Here is a 22,956-nt window from a genome sequence, read left to right on the forward strand (position 1 = left end):
TTTATTATTTTTTAGGCTTAGCAACTAAGAACTTTTTATGCATTAGCTGATTTAATTCTCACTCCAACCCTATGTACTAAGATCTATTACTGTCTCCACTTTACAGATGAGGAAATATAGGCACAGAAAGCTTAAGTGATTTGCCAAGAGAACACAGATGGTAGCCAGCAGAACTGGGACCAAGATCCAGATCCTCCAGCCCTTTGTAGGGTACCACACAGGCACCTCCCCAAAGAGGGGTCTGTCTCTAACAGCTTGTATATGTGAGGCTTCCCATAGCCATTCCCTCAAGAAGCAGCCAGGAAAAAAAGGTCTCAGTAGTTTTAGAGTTTAAACCAGCCCCTCCTTAGGCAGTGGGAAGGGGAATGAGGAGAAATAAACAGAGAGGTAAGAAAATGCCAACCTCCAAATCATGCAGCTCAAGGCCTAGCTGTGAAAGCAATGCCCCTGGTGCCTGCCCTTTCTACTAAGACTGGCTTGGATATTATCATTGAACATAACCCCATTATCCATTGCCCCAAAATGCATTTTTAAGAAGCAAAAATAAAGGGAAGTTGAAGAAAGAAAGCAGGAAAGGTGGAGGGGCAGCAACCATGGCAGCCATGGCTACTGGTTGTACCTACCATGAAAGTTACCCAGGGTGGAGAGATGGCTTAGGAGAGAGCTGGTTGTCCTGCCAGCTCAGACTCTCATCCGACAACACCTCCAGCCAGCCCCCAGGGCTTCCTTCTGCAGGCTGGTTCCTACTTTAGTTGGGGCCCCTCTGCCCTCCAGTTAAGGCCTCCTGAGGCAAGGGGCCAGCAGCTCAAGATCCTGAGTGTGATCCAATATACTCAGGGACAGTCAGGCCCCAGTTTCAAAAACAGAGTGGAGTAGCATTGAAGGAAAGGTACGACCATCAGCATGGTTGGGCCTAGATGTGGCCACAGTCTTGGGCAATGCGAAGAGCTGGATAGGAGTAAAGACGCTGCTCCAGGAACCAGTGAGCACCCAGGTGGCAAAGGGAAGGATGAAAGTCAGTTCCAGCAGCATAAACAGCCTCCTGTTCTCTGCTCCAACCTCCTCTGAGCCCTGGAACGCCCCCTTCTACAGCTCAGTGGCCAATAAGGAGGCTGGGACCCCAGCCACTGCTAGAACTCAGGAAAGGAGCAAGGAAATGATGTTTGGGAAAGATAAAGCCAGTGTCTAAAAAGAATTTTTAAAAATATACATAAGTGAGAGAGAAAAATACCCCAGACACATACACTTAAAAGAATTCCTGTGCTTCCTGGACTGAACTGATCCCACCCAGGCATCTCCGGAGGTCCTCTGGGCCCAGGAAAGGGAAAGCCCAGATTAGCCAGGCCTGTCAGCCTCCAGGTCTAGGGAAGTAGCACTACACCTGACTTTACTGGGAGCAAGTGACCCAGAGATTTTTCAACGTATAGGGTCCCTTTGAGATGCAAAGTCTCACAAAACACTCTTGGCCATTTTTACAGGGTCTGGACTTCCTATGGGCCCCTAAGCAGACCCAAAGAAAACTGTTTCACACCAGAGACTTCAACTTCAGAAAAGCTGTCCTTTAGCAATGCTGGATTAGTAGTGCTTGGAGTCAGGGTCCCTGGCTCTGACGTGAATTCACTCTGACCCCTGGCAACTCACTCCCCCGCTCTGGGCTTCTGTTTCCTCCTCTGGAAAATAAAACACTGGACCCAGTCATCACAAATAACCTTTCCAGCTATAGCACTGCATGATGTAATCGTCCTAGGCCCCAGCCTGGGGCTTAAAAAGATGTCCTTATCGACCTGTGCAATATCCAGAACCCATAGCAGCCCCCCATAAGTTTGTCGTACCCTTGAGCTCAGGCTCAGGCATCAGAATTTAATTTCTCTTGGGGATTTAGAGCTAGAGCTTTCCCTCTTTGTAATATTCCTGATTCTTACTCCAGTTTCCCTTGGCCTCTGGCCCCAGTTCCAGCAATTTCTGGCCCCTGAGTGCGTGCGTGTGAGGAGGAGGGTGCTTACACAAGCTCCCTGAGGACAAGAAGTATGCTAGGCCCCATTATCTCTCTTCTCTCTGTAACTCATAGGGAAGTCTGGATGACTTTTGTCTATTCCATAAAAGGCAGGTGCCATCGAAGCAAGTCCATGGGTCCTTCTTTGGTAATTAAAAATACTGTATCGGGGGAGTTTAGGAGTTTTGGGAACATATAGACCCGGCTTTGAATCTTAGCTCTACTATTCACTAGTTGTTTTGCCTTGGGCAAGTCACACAGCCTCAATTTCCTCATCTATAAAGCATGCTTGGCGCATGGCAGTTGCTCAAAAGTGGTGTCTATTATTAATAATAAAAAAAAATTATGATTAATATTATTCTCTACCAAAAATAATAATGGGTAAGGCACCACACACACACACACACACAAAACTCGTTGTCACTGAGTTGATTCTGACTCATAGTGACCCTATAGGACAGAGTAGAACTGCTCCACAGGATTTCCGAGGAGTGGATGGTGGATTCGAACTGCCAACCTCAGTAGCAAGAAAAATGATTTCTTCAACCCAAATGAAGATGGAAGAGAAGGTGTTAGCTAAGAGAAGGCTCAAAAGTCAGATCCAGTACTCTAAAAAAGTTCTTTTCAAACTTTAGTAGGCATACTAATCCCCTGGGGATCTTGTTAAAATGCAGATTCAGATTCAGTATGTCTGAGGTGGGGTCCAGATTCTATAATTCTAACAAACTCCAGAGTGATGCAATGCTGCTGGTATAATAACCACACTTTGAGTAGCAATACACTAGGGAATAACCCCTTTCAGCTTCTGGTCTGAAAAAGTATCAGGAAAAACATTTTATTCTCACGTCATTACTCACACCTGGTGTCTTAGGCTGGGTTATTCTCTAGAGAAGCAAAAGCAGTGAAATACACACACACACACGCACAGATTTATCTCAAGGAAAGGGCTCACACGGTTATAGAGGCTGGCAAGTCCCAAGTCTGTGGGGCAGGCATCAGGCTGGAGGTTTCTCCTAACTAACGTAGCTTCTTCTGACTGACGAACCCAAGACTGGCAGATCAGACAGCAGGCCACTGGCTCACAGGCTGTGGAGATCAATGAATCCCCAAATCGGCAGGCAATAGGGCAGGCTGCTGGCTCAAGTCCCAAAAACTGGAGGTCAGTGATAATGAGCCAGATTCAGGATCCAAAGCACGCCAGTGAGCTTTGCCAGAACGTCCATATGTATATTGCATGCAGGCCACATCCCTGAGGAAACTCCCCTTACAAGTGATTGGCTGATCACATCAGATCACATCATGGAGGATGACTACAATATTATGTAACTGCCAAATTACATTATTGCATAACTGCCAAGCCACTGAGTATCATGGCCCAGCCAAGTTGACACACAACCTTAACTATCACAGTCCACCCCTTGTCAACTTAGCACCTGCACACATCTCCTTAAACCATACACAATCTCTAAGTAAAGACAATTACAAAGTCATACTTGCACCTAACATGATACAACTAACATGCATAGCCTTGTTTACATCTTATATTTTATAAGTGAAGAAACAAAAATATATGATTCATGCATACAATGAAGAAATATTCATAGTAATTACAATCCTCGTTTTTGCAACTGGTCACTATAACTGGTATTTATAACTACCTTCTTCCACCTCCCATTCCGTATTCCCTTTGCCCTCAGCAAGCGCCTCAGCTGGTTGTGGTTCTTTGCTTGGTAAGGTGACCCAAACATCATTCCTGAAAGGCCTGGGCCATAAGTCCAAACCAAACCAAACCCATTGCCGTTGAGTCGATTCCGACTCATAGCGACCCTATAGGACAGAGTAGAACCACCCTATAGAGTTTCCAAGGAGCGCCTGGTGGATTTGAACTGCCGACCCTTTGGCTAGCAGCTGTAGCACTTAACCACTATGCCACCAGGGTTTCTGGGCCATAAGTAGTCACGTCAAATTTGGGTTGCTGCAGTTTTCCATTGTCTTTAATCACAGGTCATGGTAGTACTAAGAGACACCCTAAGGAATCGCCTGCATTCTACACATACTTTTTTTTTACCTCAATTCTACAACATCAATCAGTTTCCCTTGGTAGTCAGGGTCAGTCACACCAGCCAATACGGTAACTCCCTTCTTTGCCTGTTGGTCCAGAGGCATGAGGAGCCCAACATGGTCAGGTAGCATCCTTAACTTCCAGTTCAATGGAATCTGTGTTGTATCTTCAGGTGGAAGCATTCCTTAATTTGGAACTAAGACCTCTAAACCAACAGAGCATATGGTTGTGGGGACAAGAAGCAAAAATTTTGCAAGTGGGTAACGAGGGGTAATACGGAATGGTGCCACTCCATCTCCACCATTTGATTCTTGAACTCTTGAATTATGGCTATGGGAGAAACAGCACCATATATTGCATGCTGGTTTAGAGCATATACAGCCTCCTGGAGAACATTTCCCCAACTCTGCAAAGTGTTGTCACCTAGCTGGCACCATAATTGTGTCTTTAGAAGGCTGTTCCATCATTCTATCAAGCCAGCTGCTTCAGGATGATGGGGAACATGCTAAGACCAGTGAATTCCATGAGCATGGGCCCATTGTTGTACTTCATTTGCTGTGAAGTGAGTCTCTTGATCAGAGGTGATGCTGTGTGGGATACCATGATGGCGAATAAGGCTTTCTGTGAGTCCACAGATAGTAGTTTTGCAGAGGCATTGCATGCAGGGATGGCAAATCCGTATCCAGGAATAAATGTCTATCCCAGTAAGAACAAAATGCTGCCCTTTCCATGATGGAAGTGGTCCAATATAATCGACCTGCCACCAGGTTGCTGGCTGTCTTAGTCATCTGGTGCTGCTATAACAGAAATAACATAAGTGGATGGCTTTAACAAAGAGAAGTTTATTCTCTCACAATCCAGTAGGCTAGAAGTCCAAATTCAGGCAGCAGCTCCAGGGGAAGGCTTTCTCTCTCTGTTGGCTCAGGAGGAAGGTCCTTGTGATGCATCAGTCTTCCCTTGGTCTGGGATCATCTCAGGCACAGGGACCCTGGTTCAAAAGACACACTCTGCTCCTGGTGCTGCTTTCTTGGTGGTATGAGGTCCCCACTCTCTGCTTGCTTCACTTTCCTTTTATCTCTTGAGACATAAAAGGTGGTGCAGGCCACACCCCAGGGAAACTACCTTTACATTGGATCAGGGATGTGACCTGGATAAGAGTGGTGTTACAATTCCACCCTAATTCTCTTTAGCATAAAATTACCATCACAAAATGGAGGACAACCACACAATACTGGGAATCCTGGCCTAACCAAGTTGACACATATTTTGGGGGGACACAATTCAATCCATGACACTGGCTAATCACTTTGAGGAATGGTACCATATCAGGGACTCAGTGATGGTCTCTGCTGCTTGCAGATTGGGCATTCAGTAGTGGCTGTAGCCTCATCGGCCTTGGTGCATGGAAGTCCATGTTTCTGAGCCCATGCATAACCCCTATCACTGCCACCATGGCCACTTTGTGCTGGGGAAGATAGATGACTGGTTCCCACACAATGTGTCATCCTATCCACTTGATTATTAAAACCCTCACCCTTTGGTGAGTATTCATGTGAGATGTAAATATCTTTACTTCTTTGGCCCATTTACAGAGATTTATCCACATACTTCTTCCCCATACCTCCTTGTCATACTTCCAATCATGTTCTTTCTAAGTCCCTGATCATCCAGCCAAACCACTGGCCACAGTCCACAATCACATATCTGGCCATTTCTCCTTCCAAGAAAAGTGAGCAGCTGCAGTGCTGGAAGTTCTGCCCATTGGGAGGATTTTCCTTCATTACTGTCCTTCGGATGGTCCTAGAAAGGGGCTTCAATGCTGCTGCTGTCCACTTGGCTCTGGCTCTTCCTACCATAATAGCCCTTACTTCTCTTGTCAGGGATCCAATATGGAGGTTCTGCCAGTTGCTGAGTATGTCTATTACAATTATTCATTCTGGAACTGGGGAAATCAATGCAGGTTGAGTTCAGGGATACATTGGACCCACTGTGAGATGAACCTGAGCTAAAATTCCATTAATAGCCTGACCTCCACATGCCCCTACTCTGACTGGTGGGCCACAGTAACATTTTGGGTTTCCTGGAATTAGTGTCAGTTGAGAGCCAATATCCAGTAATCCTCAAAAATTCTGACTATTTCCTGTTCCCCACTGAACAGTCATTCTCGCAAAAGGCCATAGATCCCTTTGGGGAAGAATGGGAGAAAGATTAACAGTGTAGATTTTTGGCAGTGTAGTTGGGTCCTTCCTAAAGGGACCCCGGCTTTCCCTTCATTCAAGTGGTTATGGGTCTGTAAATGGGCTCAAGAATGGGAATTGATTGAGGGGCCATGACCCTCTATTCTGGCAATTTGAGATAGACTGCTGTTCACTTGACCTAGAATTTTTTTGCTGGTATAGATCAAGTAAATATTTAGTAGATTTCCCAACTATTTCACTCCTAGGGACACCATGACTAAGCAGCCAGCACCATCAATCCATACATGTCAGACTATTCTGACTACTGCTTTGACTCCACTGTCCATTATGGTAACCACGCCAACCTTGTCTTTTTGATTGAGTGCCACCACTTGGCTTCTACCACCACTGGGTCCAATTAGCCCCATTGTAGTTAGGTGTCTTAATTCAGTTAGGGCAGCTCCAATTGTCAAATAAAGTAGCATAAAATAGCAATCACAGCAGTCTTCAAGGATGCTGGGGCTCCCTTCATAAATTTGTTTCTCACCATTGTGGTAAAAGGTGTGTCTTCTGGGCACTCCATGTGTGGGTATGTGGGTCTAACCTGGTAAATCCACTCTAACATGCCAATTTCCCTAAGCCTTTGGATACCTTCTTCTACAGTATACTAAGGCAGGTCTGGTAGTTCAACTTGATTTAGTGTAGGTCACTCTGTAATCCATGCTTCAGCGAACCAACCAAATAAACTGTTAGATTCTTTCCTGCCTTTTCCAGCTGAAACATTGAATGAAGAATTTGTGCTTAGTAGGCCCATATCAATAAATTCAGGCTGATGCAACTTTACTTTTCTTGCACCATTATCCCACACCTTTAATAGCCATTCCCACACATATTCCCCAGGTTTCTGTTTGTACATATTAGAAAAGTCAAGCAGTTCTTTTGGAGTGCAGTGTATCTCCTCCTGGGTCACAATTTCTACTTCACCTTTTGGAACTCGCTGGGGCTTTAGTCTAGTTATAGGTCTAGAAGCAATAACGGGTGTTAGGGATGTGTTCTGAGAACATTCAGCAATGTCTCGTAAGGCATCTACCTCAGGCAATGCCCCAGGCAATACTCAGACGCCTCCCCAGGTGATGACTCAGATAAGACCCTTCAGGCACAGCTGGGTTAATCTCATCAGACGAGGGTAGAACGAATAATGGCTTTAATTGGGTGACTGGCTTAGCAGACAAAGATGAAGCGATATCTTCAGATAGGAGTAAGAGGGCTGGTTCTGTTGGCAGGAGTGATTCAACGGAAATTTGGGACTAAGTTTCCCCAGCTTCCTGATTATCTGCCCATATGTCTCCATCCCACGTTTCAAGATCTCGTTTCTTCCCAGTCAATGCCCTTAATTTACCTTCAGACACCATTTGAAGTTGGGAATTCAATTAGTGTTGTAATTTGGCCACTTTTACAATAAGACTCTGGGTTTAGTTTTTGGCAATATTAGTTCTGTTACTATAAGAAATAAGCTTTCTTTCAGGGCACAAATCACAACTTTCAGGTCTTTTATGTGGTGCTTGAATTGTGACTCTGAAGCCCTGATCTCATCTCTTTCTTTTACCACTTTGTCTAGCAAAAGTAGGACCAACCAACCAGCTTCCTTATACTTCTCATTCTGACAAAATTGCAGAAAAATATCAAACATGTGATCACCCAGAACCTTGCTCTTCACCAATACTTGATCTATTGGTGGTGATATATTGCCACCTCACACCATGGATTAGCAGTGCCCTCTTTACCATTAGAGGCAGAGTCATCGGCACCTCTAAGACTAATTAAATTTGCAAACCAATTCAGAAAACTCATCTTTATGATTTTGTTTCTCTAAAACCACTCTTGGTACCAAATGTCTTAGGCTGTGTTCTCTAGAGAAGCAAAACCAGTGAAGTGTATTTATATATATATATATATAGAGAGATTTATCTCAAGTAAATGGCTCACATGGTTGTAGAGGTTGGCAAGTCACAAGTCCATGGGTCAGGCATCAGGTTGGAGGCTTTTGACTCACATAGCTGCAGGGAATGATGAACTCAGGATTGGAGGCCAGTTAGGAGGCTACTTGTTCACAGGCTGCAGGGGCTGACAAATCTCAAGATCGGTAGGCAATATGGCAGGCTGCTGGCTCAAGTTCCAAGAACTGGAGATCAGATGATGATAAGCCAGATGCAGGGTCCAGAACAAGCCAGTGAGCTTTGCCAGAACATCCATATATATATTGGATGTAGGCCGAATCCTTGAGGAAACTCCCTTTACAATTGATTGGTTGATCACATCATGGAGGATGACCATATCATTACATAACTACCAAACCACTGATAATCATAGCCAGCCAGGTTGATACACGACCTTAACTGTCACATCTGGGTACCCAGCCTGTCCTAATCTTCTGGACTGTCAACTGCCTTACTCCTTCCACTCAGTATCCCTGCCAATAAGAGTGCTGGCTTGATGAGTCTTGCCGATCACTTCCTTGCAAATAAAGAGCAACTAGTTTGGCAGCAGGAAACCCTAGTGGCATAGCGGTTAAGTGCTATGGCTGCTAACCAAGAGGTCAGCAGTTCGAATCTGCCAGGCAGTCCTTGGAAACTCTATCGGGCAGTTCTACTCTGTCCTATAGGATTGCTATGAGTTGGAATCGACTCGACGGGAGTGGGGTAGTTTGGCAGCAGTCTGGCCCTGTCAGTGGCCACGTGAAGCTGATGAAGTACGACTAGATGTGCGAACTTGTTCATGGGAATGAATGGGGAAGGGAGCCAGGATGGGAGTGTGAAATGTGGGTAGTCACCAGATGAGGTGATAAGCAGGTGGGCACAGACAACATACATGAGAAATTCTTGAACAAAGGAAGACAAGAGAGGGACTTGAGCAGTTTGGCTAGTTTGGGATTTTGGAAAGAGGCTGAGGACTGGGCGAGGGCAAAGGCAAGTACTCTCCCACTTAGCAGAGCTGAGTTCCAGATAACCTGACTAAGTATGACCTCCTATGTTAAATGGAAAGGAAAGGTGACTGCTTCTTTTCCAAGCATTCAGAGGATAAGGACTTGGCGGGGGGAGGGGGAGGGGTTAGAGAAGAATGCGCTACGCAGGCAGAAGTGGCACATGAGCCAAAAGCTGGCTCCAGAAGAGTCCTTGTAAGGCTGTTTGTGAGAAGTGAACAGGAGGGACGTAGACTAATTCTGAAAGAAGTCAGTCTCTAGTTACCTCACTTGGCCTTTACCACAATATCTTCTGATAGTACTACTTGTCTCTGAGCCTGGCTCTCAGCAGACCCCCCAGGAGATATTGGCAGGGGGCCAAGCAGGAAGAAAACCGTGGCTCTCCCCTAACCCAGTGCAAGAAGGAAAATATGGCCCCTGTTTCTTGAGGGGTTGTGCCTAGCTTGAGCTCTGGGCCATAACCTACTGGAGGGTCTTTCCTCTTTTGAAAGTGTTTGGATAAGGATAAATACAAAATAGTGTCCTTGATTAGCTATGTTTACTTTTGGTGGCTCTTCCAGACTCCCCCCAGATAGCACATTCCACCTGCCCCACATGAAGGAGCCAGAGCTTGTTCTGGCTGGCTCAGCAGGAAGGGGAGTCCACAGACAGGATGGTGGACAGAACAATGCATGGCTTGTTTATCTGACAGAAAAGGGGAAAAGCTGCTTGGTCATCATGGGCCTATGAAGTCCCCCCACCCCCACCCCATTGTTAGTCAGCTTCAGCTGAGGACATTGCAGCCTGGTCATCCAGAGGCCCTTACCTATTAAAGACCTAACTGAGGGGATGGAGATATATATATATATATAAATTTTAAAGAGAACTTGAGGACCTTTAAGATGGTGATTTTCTCATCAGTCTTAGAAATTTCAAATCTAGGTCATCTGAGAGATGTGTTGTTTATGGAGAAGTGGCTTTTGGAATCCAGCTCTGCCTCCCCACCACACCTCACCGCACCTCTCATGTAAATCTGCTGGTTCCCTCTCTCCATCCCCACCCTGGGATCCATCCCTGGCTAAAAACAGAACACAGGAAGGGAATAAGAAAGAAAAGAAATGTCAGGGTGGAAATGAACAAGCCCCCAGGGGCTTATCAGGTGGGTGGCTTTTGGCTTTCTGAGTAGTGAGTGATAACTTCATCTGGCTAAAGGTCTTTACATTTGACCTTCTGTTTTCATTTCTCCGTTTTCACACTGAAATCTTTAAAACATGGGGACACTTCTTTTTCCAAGGAAAGTTGGAATGAAGTAACCATAAAAATGACTCTGGAGAGCTTTGCAAATATTAGGAGCTAGACAAATGCCTAGTATTTTAGAAACAGAATATTTAGAATCTTCTTTCAGAGTGGAATGAGGGCCAACTTCTATGCATAGTCTGATAAAACATACCACTATAGATTGTTTCTTGTCAATGATCCCAAAGGCGAGGAGGTGTGTGGTGCATATTTCATAGCTTCTACCCGCTTGCTAGAAGCAAGGAGAGCAAGTCAAGAACATCAAGAACCCTGCTTAATGAACCCAAACCAAACTCATTGCTGTCAAGTCAATTCTGACTCATAGCGACCCTATACGACAGAGTAGAACTGCTCCATAGGGTTTCTAAGGAGAAACTGGTGGACTCAAACTGTCGACCTTTTGGTTAGCAGCCAAACTCTTAACGCTACTAGGGTTTCCTGCGTATGTCTGCATAATGAACGAAGGCTTTCTCTCTCCCCTCTAAGCTAAGGGTGCAACACCAGAGGGCTGAAGGAAACTTCAGATGAGCACATGGGAAAATGGCAGCAAGTTTTCAGAGAACCATCTGACTCAACAGATGGCCTCAAGGATTCTGCTGTGGGGCCCAATTTCCCAAACCGAAGGATTCTGCTGTGAGGTCCAATTTTCCAAACCAACACCCAAGTGACAAAGAAGGTGGAAGATGTTTGTCCTCCAGCTCTGTTTTCTATTTGGTAATATTTATAGTATCCCTTAGGAAGGAGGCTGCTGGAAAATACAAGGTTTCTTCTTTTTTTCCCTTCTACTTTAAATCCATTATCTCCTTCAGCTTCAACTCAATATTAGAGATACTGCTTTTCAGGGGTCTGATGAAATGCACAAAAGTTTTCCCCAAAGTCAAGTCCTAAAGCCCTTACTTAGAACTACTGGCCACATCCTGAGTCATCTCCACTACTAAAGACATGAAGCCCTAGCTAGACCCTCAATAGAACTAGTAAAAAAAAAAAAAAAGTAGCACCCATTTACTCTGCTTTGAGCAAACATGACAATGAGAAAGGGCCAACACTTAGCAGAGCTGGAGCACTGTGGACAAGGGGAAGAATAGTGGGAGATGAGGTTGGAGCAGTACATAGGTCAGATCATGGAGGCTTCAAAGGAGCTTGGATTTTATTCTCAGTGCATTGGGAAGCTTCTGGAGGTTGTTAAGCAAGAGGCTGACATTATCCCACTTGGCTAATGAATTTAGGGGAACAAGAGTAGAAGTCAGGAAACCAGTTTAAAAGGCTCTTGAATGTAAGAGATAATGGTGATTTGTTCTACGGAGGTAGCAGTAGGGATAGAAAAAAGAGGTTTGATTATAGATATCTTGAAGAGGTAAGAGCCCATAGTATTTGCTGATGGATGTAAAGGAAAAAGCAGAATAAACCACGACACTTGTGTCTTTGGCATCTGGATCTTCGCACAGTATTAATTCCCGAAACGGAGTCATTGGTAGTTCTCAAAAAAAAAAAAAAAAAAAAGTTGGCAGTCTTCACCATTTTTTATTCAACCATTTAGGGAGCTCCTATCTACATTTAAGGCACTAGGCCAGGCACAATGGAATATGCCAAAGTAAAGAAGACATAATCCCTGTGCTCAAGGAATTTACAGTGTGATAGGGGATGGAAGAAAATATCCTAGTGTCATAAAGGAACTGCTAACAAAATGAGTTAAAAGAAGGAGAAATCACAGCTGGTTGAATTAAGGAAGGCTTCAGAGATTTTTTTTTTCAGAGAGACTCTGGTCAGCCATTGAGCTAATTTTTGAAGACTCAGTATAATTTCATCTGGGAGATTGGAGGAGGGATCATGCCAGGTTTTGCGTGAACAGGGGTGGAGAAGGCAGGAATATGCTGAAGGAAGCACGCACAGTTTTTACTAGGCACATAGGAAGTAAACTTAGGATGATGCAAGGGCATGACGTGCCTTAAGTGCCAGTTAAAGCGTATACTTAACATAATCCAGTAGGCAAGACAGAGGCCTTAAACTTCCTGAGTAGAAGAGCAACCTGGTAAAAGCAGTATTTTAGGAAGGTTATTCCTTTTTTTATTGTTGTTTATTTTATTTTTAATTTTTATTGTGCTTTAAGTGAAAGTTTACAAATCAAGTCAGTCTCTCACACAAAAACTTATATACACCTTGCTACATACTCCCAATTGCTCTCCCCCTAATGAGATGACCCGCTCCCTCCCTCCGCTCCCTCTTTTCCTGTCCATTTTCTCAGCTTCTAACCCCCTCTACCTTCTCCTTTCCCCTCCAGGGAGGAGATGCCAACACAGTCTCAAGTGTCCACCTGATCCAAGAAGCTCACTCCTCACCAGCATCCCTCTCCAACCCATTGTTCAGTCCAATCCATGTCTGAAGAGTTGGCTTTGGGAATGGTTCCTGTCCTGGGCCAACAGAAGGTCTGGGGGCCATGACCACCAGGGTACTTCTAGTCTCAGTCAGACCATTAAGTCTGGTCTTTTTATGAGAATTTGGGGTCTGCATCCCACTGCTCTTCTGCTCCCTCAGGGGTTCTCTGTTGTGTTCCCTGTCAGGGCAGTCATCAGTTATAGCCAGGCAGCATCTAGCTCTTCTGGTCTCAGGCTGATGTAGGCTCTGGTTTATGTGGCCCTTTCTGTCTCCTGGGCTCATAATTACCTTGTGCCCTTGGTGTTCTTCATTCTCCTTTGATCCAGGTAGGTTGAGACCAATTGATGCATTAGATGGCCACTTGCTAGGGTTTAAAATCCCAGACGCCTCTCTCCAAACTGGGATGCAGAATGTTTTCTTAATAGATTTTATTATGCCAATTGACTTAGATGTCTCCAGAAACCATGATCCCCAAATCCCCGCCCCTGCTATGCTGGCCTTCGAAGCATTCAGCTTATTCAGGAAACTTCTCTGCTTTTGGTTTAGTCCAGTTGTGCTGACCTCGCCTATATTGTGTGTTGTCTTTCCCCTCACCTAAAGTAGTTCTTATCTGCTATCTAATTAGTGAACACTCCTCTCCCACCCTCCCTCCCTCCGCCCTCTCATAACCCTCAAAGAATATTTTCTTCTCTGTTTAAACCATTTCTTGAGTTCTTATAATAGTGGTCTTACACAATATTTGTCCTTTTGCAACTGACTAATCTCACTCAGCATATTGCCTTTCAGATTCTTCCATGTTATGAAATGTTTCACAGATTCATCACTGTTCATTATTGTTCATTATTGATGCATAGTATTCCATTGCGTGAATATGCCGTAATTTATTTTTCCATTCCTCTGTTGATGGGCACCTTGGTTGCTTCCATCTTTTTGCTATTGTAAGCAGAGCTACAATGAACATGGGTATGCACAAATCTGTTCGTGTAAAGGCTCTTATTTCTCTAGGGTATGTTCCAAGGAGTGGGATTGCTGGATCACATGGTAGTTCTATTTCGAGCTTTTTAAGAAAGCGCCAAATTGATTTCCATAGTGGTTTTACCATTTTACATTCCTACCAGCAGTGTATGAGTGTTCCAATCTCACCACAGCCTCTCCAGTATTTACTGTTTTGTGATTTTTGGATTAATGCCAGCCCCATTGGAGTGAGATGGAATTTCATTATAGTTTTGATTTGCATTTCTCTAATGGCTAATGATCATGAGCCTTTTCTCATGTACCTGTTAGCTACCTGAATGTCGTCTTTAGTGAAGTGTCTGTTCATATCCTTTGCCCATTTTTTAATTGAGTTATTTGTCTTTTTGCAGTTGAGTTTTTGCAGTATCAAGTAGATTTTAGAGATCAGGCGCTGATCGGAAATGTCATAGCTAAAAACTTTTTCCCAGTCTGTAGGTAGTTTTTTTACTCTTTTGGTGAAGTCTTTGGATGAGCATAGGTGTTTGATTTTTAGGAGCTTCCAGTTATCTAGTATTTCTTCTGCATTGTTAGTAATGTTTTGTGTACTGTTTATGCCATGTATAAGGGCTCCTAACATTGTCCCTATCTTTTCTTCCATGATCTTTATCATTTTAGATTTTCTATTTAAGGTCTTTAATCCATTTTGAGCTCATTTCTGTGCATGGAATGAGATATAGGTGTTGTTTCATTTCTTTTGCAGATGGCTATCCAGTTATGCCAGCACAATTTGTTAAAAAGACTGTCTTTTCACCATTTAACTGTTTTGGGGCCTTTGTCAAATATCAACTGCTCATATGTGGATGGATTTATGTCTGGATTCTCAATTCTGTTCCACTGGTCTATGTATCTGTTGTTGTTGTACCAGTACCAGGCTGTTTTGACTACTGTGGCAGTCAGTATAGTAGGTTCTAAAATCAGGTAGAGCAAGGCCTCCCACTTTGTTCTTCTTATTCAGTAATGCTTTACTTATCCGGGACCTCTCCCTTCCATATAAGTTTGGTGATTTGTTTCTCCATCTCATTAAGGAATATCGTTGGAATTTGGATCGGAATTTCATTAAATGTATAGATTGCTTTTGGTAGAATAGCCATTTTTATAAGGTTAAGTCTTCTTATCCATGAGCAAGGTATGTTTTTCCACTTATGTAGGTTTCTTTTAGTTTCTTGCAGTTTTCTTTGTATAAGTCTTTTACATTTCTGATAAAGTTAAATGGTATTGATTTGGTGATTTCCTCTTCAATGTTCTTTTTGTTGGTGTAGAGGAATCCAGCTGATTTTTGTATGTTTATCTTGTATTCTGATGCTTTGCTGAACTCTTCTATTAGTTTCAGCAGTTTTCTGGAGGATTCCTTAGGGTTTTCTGTGTATAAGATCATGTCATCTCCAAATAGAGATACTTTTACTTCTTCCTTGCCAATCTGGATGTCCTTTATTTCCTTGTCTACCCTAATTGCTCCGGCTAGGACCTCCAGTACAATGTTGAATAAGAGAGGTGATAAAGGATATCCTTGTCTGGTTCCTTTTCTCAAGGGAAATGCTTTCAGGTTCTCTCCATTTAGATGATGTTGGCTGTAGGCTTTGTATATTTCGAGGAATTTTCCTTCCATTCCTATTTTGCTGAGAGTTTTTATCATGAATGGGTGTGAACTTTGCCTTTTCTGCATCAATTGATAAAATCATGTGATTCTTGTCTTTTGTTTTATTCATGTGTTGGATTACATTGACTGTTTTTCTAATGGTGTGCCATCCCTGCATACCTGGTATGAATCCCACTTGGTTATGGTGAATTATTTTTTTGATATGTTGTTGAATTCTATTGGCTAGAATTTTGTTGAGGATTTTTGCATCTAAGTTCATGAGAGATATAGGTCTGTAATTTTCTTTTCCTTTTTTTTTTTTTTGTGGAGTCTTTACCTGCATTTGGTATCAGAGATATGGTTGCTTCATAGAATGAGTTTGACAGTATTCTGCCCTTTTCTATGCTCTGAACTACCTTCAGTAGTAGTGGTGTTAACTCTTCTCTGAAAGTTTGGTAAAACTCTGCAGTGAATCTGCATAGGGCAGGGCTTTTTTTGGTTGGGAATTTTTTGATTACCCTTTCAATCTCTTCTTTTGTTATGGGTCTATTTATTTGTTCTACCTGTTTGTGTTAGTTTAGGTAGGTAGTGTGTTTCTAGGAATTCGTCCATTCCTTCTAGGTTTTCAAATTTTGTAGAGTACAATTTTTCATAGTAATCTGATATGGTTCTTTTAATTTCAGTTGGGTCTGTTGTAATATCGCCCATCTCGTTTCTTATTCGGGTTATTTGCTTCCTCTCCTGTTTTTCTTTTGTCAGTTTGGCCAGTGGTTTATCAATATTGTTCATTTTTTCAAATAACCAGCTTTCGGTCTTATTATTTCTTTCAATTGTTTTTCTCTCTTCTCTTTCATTTAGTTCTGCTCTAATTTTTATTATTTGTCTTCTTCCGGTGCCTGAGGGTTTCTTTTGTTGCTATGTTTCTATTTGTTCAAGTTGTAGGGATAATTGTTTGATTTTGGCCCTTTGTTCTTTTTGGATGTGTGCATTTATTGATATAAATTGACCTCTGAGCACCGCTTTTGCTGTGTCCCAAAGGTTCTGATAGGAAGTGTTTTCATTCTCATTGGATTCTATGAATTTCTTTATTCCATTCTTAATGTCTTCTATAATCCAGTCTTTTTGAGCAGGGTATTGTTCAGTTTCCAAGTGTTTGATTTGTTTTCCCTGATTTTTCTGTTATTGATTTCCTCTTTTTTGGCCTTATGGTTAGAAGATGCTTTGTAATATTTCAATGTTTTGGATTCTGCTCAGGCTTGCTTTATGACCTAATACGTGGTCTATTCCACAGAATGTTCCATGTGCACTAGAAAAGAAAGTATACTTGGTTGCTGTTGGGTGGAGTGTTCTGTATATGTCTATGAGGTCAAGTTGGATGATTATAGCATTTAGATCTTCCGTGTCCTTATTGAGCTTCTTTCTGGATGTCCTGTCCTTCACTAAAAGTGGTGTGTTGAAGTCTCCTACTAGTATTGTGGAGCTGTCTATCTTACTTTTCCATGCTGATAGAGTTTGTTTTATGTATCTTGAAGCCCTGTCATTGGGTGCATAAATATTTAATATGGTTATATCTTCTTGGTGTATTGTCCCTTTAATCATTATATAGTGTCCTTCCTTATCCTTTCTGGTGGATTTAAATTTAAAGTTTATTTTGTCAGAAATTAATATTGCCACTCCTGCTCTTTTTTATTGTTGTTTGCTTGATAGATTTTTTTCCATCTTTTGAGTTTTAGTTTATTTGTGTCTGTAAGTCTAATGTGTGTCTCTTGTAGGCAGCATATAGGCAGATCTTGTTTTTTAATCCATTCTGCCACTCTCTGTCTCTTTATTGGTGCATTTAGTCCATTTACATTCAGTGTAATTATGGATAGATATGAATTTAGTGCTATCATTTGATGTCTTTTTTTGTGTGTCATTGACAGTTTTTCCCCCACTTAATTTTATGTGCTGAATAGATGATCTTTATATACTGTCCTTTCCTTATATTCGTTGTTGATTTTGTTTCTGCTCAGTCTCTATTTCTTTCTTGTGTTTTATTTTGATGAGCAGGATAGGTTGTCTCCTTCGTAGTTACCTTATTATTTACCCCTATTTTTCTAAATTTAAAACTAAGTTTTATTTCTTCGTATTGCCATATCTTCCTCTCTATATGGAAGGTCTATGATTACATTTCTTAGTCCCTCTTTATTATTTTAATGTTGTCTTCTTTTACATAATAACATCACTGTTACCCTGTTTTGAGCTTTTTTTTTTTTTTTTTTTTAGTCTCGCTTTGTTTTTTTGATTTCCCTTCTGGGTTGACTTCTGATTGCTTTGCCCAGTGTTCTAGTCTTGGGTTGATACCTGATATTATTGATTTTCTAACCAAAGAACTCCTTTAGTATTTCTTGTAGTTTTGGTTTGGTTTTTACTAATTCCCTAAACTTGTGTTTATCTGGAAATGTCCTAATTTCACCTTTATATTTACGAGACAGTTTTGCCGGATATATGATTCTTGGTTGGCAGTTTTTTTCCTTCAATTTTTTGAATAGGTCATCCCATTGCCTTCTTGCCTGCATGGTTTCTGCTGAGTAGTATGAGCTCATTCTTATTGGCTCTCCTTTGTAGCTGATTTTTCGTTTATCCCTATCTGCTCTTAAAATTCTCTCTTTATCTTTGGTTTTGGTAAGTTTGATTATAATATGTCTTGGTGACTTTCTTTTAACATCTACCTTACGTGGAGTTCGATGAGCATCTTGGATATCTTCTCATCTTTCAGGATATTAGGGAAATTTTCTCCCAACAAATCTTCAAAAATTTTCTCTGTATTTTCTGTTGTCTCTCCCTGTTCTGGTACTCCAATCACTTGTAGGTTATTTCTCTTGATAGAGTCCTACATGATTCTTAAGTTTTCTTCATTTTTTTAAAATCCTTTGTCTGATATTTCTTTCAAATGTATTGGTGTGAAGTGATTTATCTTCTAGTTCAGATATTCTGGCTTCTGCTTGCTAAGTTCTGTTCCTCTGACTTCTACTTAGTTGTCTACTTCTTTAATTTTATTGTTAATCTTCTGAATTTCAGATTGCAGTCTGTCTATGGATTTTTCCAGCTTATTAAACTTTTCATTATGTTCCTGAATAATCTTTCTGATTTCTTCAGTTGCTTTATCTGTGTGTTCCTTGGCTTGTTCTGCATATTACCTCATTTCCTTCCTGATGTCTTGAAGGGTTCTGTATATTGAACTTTTGTATTCTGCCTCTGGTAAGTCCAGGAATGCACTTTCATCTAGAAGATCCCTGGATTCTTTGTTTTGAGAGCTGGTTGAGGCAATCATGCTGTGTTTCTTTATGTGACTTGATATTGACTGTTTTCTCCAAGCCATCTATAAGTTACTGTATTAATTAATGGTTGCTTTTTTACTGTGTTGTATCTTCTTGCTTTGTTTTGTTTTGATATACCCAAATGGGTTGCTTGAGTGAGCTAGCTTGATTATTTTTGCCTTTGGAGCTCTGACGTCCTGTCCCCAGATGGCTAGAGCTGTTATCAAGTATATCAGTCTAGGAGTCCATTTACTTTTCTTGTATGAATTCAGCTCAGGTGTCCAGGTAGCTAATCATCAAGTATGTGGTACAGGCTCTGTCCTACAGTCTTAGGGGGCAGGGGTGATTGGTGTAGGTACTGGTATCTGGTTGCAGCAGGGGGTCACTCTCTGAACAAGGCAGGGGGTTGAGAACTCACCCCCGAGTGTCTGTGAGGAAAGCATGCCCCTGTTCCCTAGAACATGCAGGTGCGTGGGTTCTGCAGATGGACCATGGACACCCAATATTTTTGGTCATAAGGACTGGGAAGTACCAGTTATCCTTGGACCCCTGTCGTGGTGACCTGAGTGGAGCTACCAGTTCTTAGGTCCCTGATGTGGGTAGGTGAGGACCCTGTTTAATAGGCAAAGCAATTTCAAACATCAAACACCCACCTTTCCACCGCACAGCTGAAGTAGTTGTAATCTGCCAACAAGGGCCTATTCTCCTGAAATAGACCCACACAGGTCCATGCAGAGGAGAAAGATGCTCAAAGTCGACAGTCCATTTATGCCTTGACAAGAGCCCCTTCTGTCCTGAGCTCCCCCGGTCAGTGGAGTTGGCAAATTATCTTTTCCCCCAAATGCAAATTTTTTCCTTCTCTGACTGGGAGAATGGCTCTAGACACTCAACAATGCCTATTTCAGGCCCAGAGAATTCAGCTGCTGAAGCCGGCTTGGGGGTGGAGGGGCATGGTAAAATATATGCAAGTACTTAGCTTTTGCCAAGAGCGCCGTTCTTTTCTGGTTCCAGAGGTGTGAGTAGGCTGCATGGCTGGCTGCTTCTCCCTGAGGAAACTGCAGCCGAACGCTAGTACCAGCCTGCAAGCGTGGCTCCGGGAATGGTGCCTGAGGGCTCCCCGCGATTCAGGTCTCGTAACTCCTCTCTGCTTCTGAACAGTTTCTTCCTTCCCCTCCCACTCTGTTTGTTTTCTAAGCTTGTCTTTGATGCTCTGTTCTCCTAGTTTGTCGAAAATATACCTGTTTCACTTTTTTCAGGTCTTTTTTAAAGAGGGCTTGCCGGAAGCATCTGTCTATTCCGCCATCTTGGCTCCACCCCAGGACTTCTGTTGTTAATTTTTTTACTTATCATGCTTTAAGGGAAAGATTACAAATCAAGTCAGTCTCTCATACAAAAACTCATACACACCTTGCTGTGTACTCCTAGCTGATCTACCCCTAATGAGACAGCACAGTCCTCCTCTCCACCCTGTATTCCCCGTGTCCATTTGACCAGCTCCTGTCCCCTTCTGCCTTCTCACCTTGCCTCTGGACAGGAGCTGCCCACATAGTCTCATGTGTCTACTTGAGTCAAGAAGCTCAATCCTCACCAGTATCATTTTCTGTCTTATAGTCCAGTCCAATCCCTGTCTGAAGATTTGGCTTGAGGAATGGTTCCAGTTTTGGGCTAAAGGAGGGTCTGGGGGCCATGACATCCAGGGTCTCACTAGTCTAAGTCAGACCATTAAGTCTGGTCTTTTTAAGAGAATTTGAGATCTGCATCCCACTGTTCTCCTCCTCCGTCAGGGATTCTCTGTTTTTTTCCTTGTCAGAGGGGCGATTGGTGGTAGCCGGGCACCATCTAGTTCTTCCGGTTTCAGGCTAATGTAGTCTCTGTTTTATGTGGCCCTTTCTGTCTCTTGGGCTCATATTTACCCTATGTCTTTGATGTTCTTCATTCTCCTTTGATCCAGATGAGTTCAGACCAATTGATGCATCTTAGATGGCCACTTGCTAGCATTTAAGACCCCAGAGGCCACTCACCATACTGGAATGCAGAGTGTTTTCTTAATACATTTTGTTATGCCAATTGACCTAGACATCCCCTGAAACCATGGTCCCCAGGCCCCAGTCCCTACTACTGTGGCAGGAAGGTTACTCTTGTAGCCAGGTCCCTGCGTGGTGCAATGATTTGTGCTCAGTGAATTTTTTTTATTCTTGTAGTCATATGTAGGATGAATTGCATGGAGATTACTGGAAGCAGAGATGTGAGTAAGCTAGTGCAATAGAGAAAATGAAAGATGAAACCAAAGCGATGCCAGTGGGGATGGAAAAGAATGGAAGGATGTGCAAGAGAACTTAAGAGACCAAATCAATGGAGCTGCACTATTAATCAGATACGGAGGAAAGAGGGAGATAAGATGACTGTGTGGCACCTGGGACAGTGGTGGTATCACTAATCTAGATAGGAAACTCAGAGCAGGAGCTGGCTTCGGGAGACATGAGTTTGATTTCAGACATGAGTTTGCTGGCAAAATATGTGAAGAGGCATGCCCAGAAAACAGCTTGATGTCTGGGCTGCAGTGCTAGAAAGAGGTTAGGGCAGGATCTGGACATGTGGTCATTATCTACAGAGAGGAGGTAGGTGAGACTGTGGCAGTGGATGTGACTCCCCAGGCTGAATGCATGCAAAAGAAAAAGGGTGGATGACAGATCTCTGAACAGTTTTATTTCAGATGGGAGAGGAAAAAGAACTGGTGAAAGAGACAAAACAATAAAATTCCATTTTCAATGATACTGACAAAGAATTTTTTTTTTAATATGTGTCAACAGAATTGCAGGAAAATAAAACCTGTTGCCGCTGAGTTGATTCCGACTCATAGTGACCCCACAGGACAGAGCAGAACTGCCCCATAGGGTTTCTAAGGAGCAGCTGGTGTATTCGAACTGCCAACCTTTAGGTTAGGAGCCATAGCTCTTAACAAATGTACCACCCGTGCTCCAGTAAGGAAACAGGATTCTCATTCATTGCCAGGTGGAAATGGAAATTGGTATACTCTTGTTAGAGGGCAATTTGACCATATGTTATGAAGAGACTTAAAAATGTTCCTACTACCAATGATCACCCCGACAGGGAACACAACAGAGAGTCCCTGATGGAGCAGGGGAAAAGTAGGGTGCAGAACTCAAATTCTAGTAAAAAGACCAGACTTGATGGTCTGACTGAGACTGGAGGGACCCCAGAAGACATGGCCCCCAGACTCTCTGTTAGCCCAGAACTAAAACCATTCCCAAAGCCAAATCTTCATGCAAAAATTAGACTGACTATAAGACATAAAATGATACTGGTGAAGAGTATGCTTCTTGGCTCAAGTAGACACATGAGACTAAATGGACAGCTCCTGTCCAGAGGCAAGATGAGAAGGCAGAAGGGAACAGAAGCTGGTTGAATGGACACGGGAAATACAGGGTGTAGAGGAGGAGTGTGCTGTCACATTGTAGGGAGAGCAACTAGGGTCACATAACAATGTGTGTAAAAGTTTTTGTATAAGAAACTGACTTTAATTATAAATTTTCACTTAAAGCACACACACACACAAAATGTCCCTACTGTGCTTGCTTCAGCCCACAAATATTAAGACTGGAATGATTCAGAGATTAGCATGGCCCCTGCACAAGGATAGCATGCAAATTGGTAAAGCATTCCATTTTTTTTTCTGGAACTAGATAGTGATGATGGTTGCACAATTTTGTGAATACACTAAAACCCACTGAATTATATGCTTTAAAATGGTGAACTTTGTTGTTGTTGTTAGGTGCCATCGAGACGGTTCCAACTCATAGCGACCCTATGCACAACAGAATGAAACACAACCCGGTCCTGAGCCATCCTTACAATCATTGTTATGCTTGAGCTCATTGCTGCAGCCACTGTGTCAATCCACCTTTTTGACAGTCTTCCTCTTTTCCGCTGACTCTGTACTCTGCCAAGCATGATGTCCTTCTCCAGGGACTCATCCCTCCTGACAACATGTCCAAAGTATGTAAGACACAGTCTTGCCATCCTTGCCTCTAAGGAGCATCCTGGTTGTACTTCTTCCAAGACAGATTTGTTCGTTCTTTTGGCAGTCCATGGTATATTCAATATTCTTCGCCAACACCACAATTCAAAGGCGTCAATTCTTCGGTCTTCCTTATTCATTGTCCAGTTTTCACATGCATATGATGCA

General features: G+C 42.7%; 1 non-coding gene across 1 annotated transcript; it reads left to right on the plus strand.

Moving 5' to 3' along the window:
• Nucleotides 1–22,338: 22,338 nt before the first annotated feature.
• Nucleotides 22,339–22,441, plus strand: LOC111748858 (U6 spliceosomal RNA). Its single transcript, XR_002784312.1, has one exon. It is a non-coding gene; the product is annotated as a U6 spliceosomal RNA (small nuclear RNA).
• The last annotated feature ends 515 nt before the right edge of the window (nt 22,442–22,956 follow it).

This window comes from Loxodonta africana, chromosome X (genome assembly GCF_030014295.1).
Source record: "Loxodonta africana isolate mLoxAfr1 chromosome X, mLoxAfr1.hap2, whole genome shotgun sequence".
In the NCBI taxonomy this organism is placed as follows: Eukaryota; Metazoa; Chordata; class Mammalia; order Proboscidea; family Elephantidae; genus Loxodonta; species Loxodonta africana.